This window comes from Capsicum annuum, chromosome 2 (genome assembly GCF_002878395.1).
Source record: "Capsicum annuum cultivar UCD-10X-F1 chromosome 2, UCD10Xv1.1, whole genome shotgun sequence".
NCBI lineage: Eukaryota > Viridiplantae > Streptophyta > Magnoliopsida > Solanales > Solanaceae > Capsicum > Capsicum annuum.
In genome coordinates this window covers 55863916-55865934 of record NC_061112.1, presented here as the reverse complement: position 1 = coordinate 55865934, position 2019 = coordinate 55863916, and the positions used below count along the sequence as shown (strand labels likewise).

Genomic DNA, 2019 nt, shown 5'->3' with positions numbered 1-2019 from the left:
ATATTTTTTTTCATTTTATTTGTTTTCTTAGAGTTGAGTTTTCTTTTTTCTTTGTTGGTTCTTAGAAACCTCATTATATATCATTGTTCCTTTTTCAAATAATACTTGATTATGGGTAAAATTAGAGGTTTCAAATTGAACCCGTTCAAACTTTATTGAGTTGGGTCAATTATGTTTTATTTTTAGGTCAAGTTAGATTATAACTCAAGCTAACTCATCTCCCACGCAGTTTAGTTTTGGCTGCTCAATGGGTTTATAATCAATCCGTGAAGAGTATTTAAAATGTCCTTAGCTTCATTTATATAATGCTCTCATTGAACAAAAAATATCCAGTTGGACGAGACTAACATAAAAAAGATAGTGGATTTAGGTGATCTCTCATTTTCATTGTAATTGTTTTTAGTAGCTGTAACAGACTTGAATTATAGCTGAAGTATTTTCATTTTTAGCATTTATTCATTTTATTAATTAAAAAAAGATATTTCATGATGTCTACATTTTAGAAATATTTATAAATTTCACGTATTTACTTTTTATGACAGCACGAAGCTCGGACACTTTAATATTTCTTAATTTTTTATTAACATTCACATATTTAATGAATTCAAATGTATGATATTTTCTAGTAGAGAGCTCTTCATAATTCTCATGTTTGAATGAAAATGTATGATATTTATAAGTATCTTTATTTTCATAAAAGAGAGTTTCATAATTCTAAATATGTTTTTTATCACAGTGCGAACGTGTCCACTAGTTACATACTAAACCTTATTAGTACACATCTATCAAGTCACCAAGAAAAAGTAAATATTTAACACAAGGCAGGACAATTTTCACTTCATGCTACTTGATGCTGGTTACGAGCCTTCTCCTTCTCGCCGACTTCACTTCCTTGTTTAGTATCATACTCTATTTTTGTCAATAATAAATAATAATTAATTCAGCAAAAATTTATTATACGCACACTTGAGATAAATAAAACATATAGCATACTATATATTTTAAAGTAAAAATTATACCAGGGGCTTTGCCATGTTTAATATTTTACTCGTCCTCTTTGTTTCCGCCATAGATGCCTCCAAAACCTTCCTCATCTGATCTTGTTGCATATCCATCTCCATAGCTGCTCGACATCGTGTCCCTTCAACCCAATTATATATGCGCATCACTGTTATTATTATTATTGTTATTATTATTATTATTATAGTTTCTACTACTACTATGCAAAAAAATAAAATTCATTCTTAGAATTAGAACGAATACTCGACTATACCAATAGCAATCTAGAATTTTAAAAGAGTTGGATATAAACCATGGCACAATTATCTGATCAATTATCAAATCACCACGGGTGGCAAAATTAGCTCATAATCTGTTCAACATGCCCAACTTTGAGAATCCATTTATTAGCTCAGCCTTTCAGTCCAGCCCATTCCAATTTATCAAATTTGAACCGCTACGTAGCCATAATTGATCTATTAAAAAGCTTGTCAAAATAATTTTTCAAAACTTATTTAATATATTATATATAATCATAATAAAAGACTAGTATTACTAAAAGAATTTTAATAGTACAGACGAAGAAATTAAAAATTTTAGTAAACAAAATTACGTAGGATTATTGCTTGCCAATTATCCACCTAATTACTTATAGGATGCTAATCTCACTTATGATGCCGATTACAAATTGCTTTTTCCCTCATTTTAACACACTTTGAATAAATAGAAGTGATGTTATATCAATAGATAGCGAATAACTCGCAGGGAAAATACAACCAAGTAGGCTTCTGGGGTCTGGGGTCTAGGAGCAGTGTGGTAGAATGTATGCATTTCACATCACTACCTAGTACCTACCACTACCTCATATTTCACAATTTACATTACCTTACATCACTAAGGTAAAGAGGTTGTTTCTAATGGCTTCAGCTCAAGATCAAACAAAACAACATAGAAGAAGACGTAATATAAGAAAAAATATAAGAAAAGACACAATATAAAAATAAGAAATAAAAGGTAACA

The 2019-nt window shown here is 29.6% G+C and overlaps 1 long non-coding RNA gene across 1 annotated transcript; it reads right to left on the bottom strand.

Annotated features, from left to right (window-relative positions):
* Nucleotides 1-709: 709 nt before the first annotated feature.
* LOC107860910 lies at nt 710-1470 on the bottom strand. Its single transcript, XR_007051920.1, has 3 exons — nt 1313-1470; nt 1020-1168; nt 710-909 (listed from the first exon to the last, which is right to left on the bottom strand). It is a non-coding gene; the product is annotated as an uncharacterized LOC107860910 (long non-coding RNA).
* Between the last annotated feature and the right edge of the window lie 549 nt (nt 1471-2019).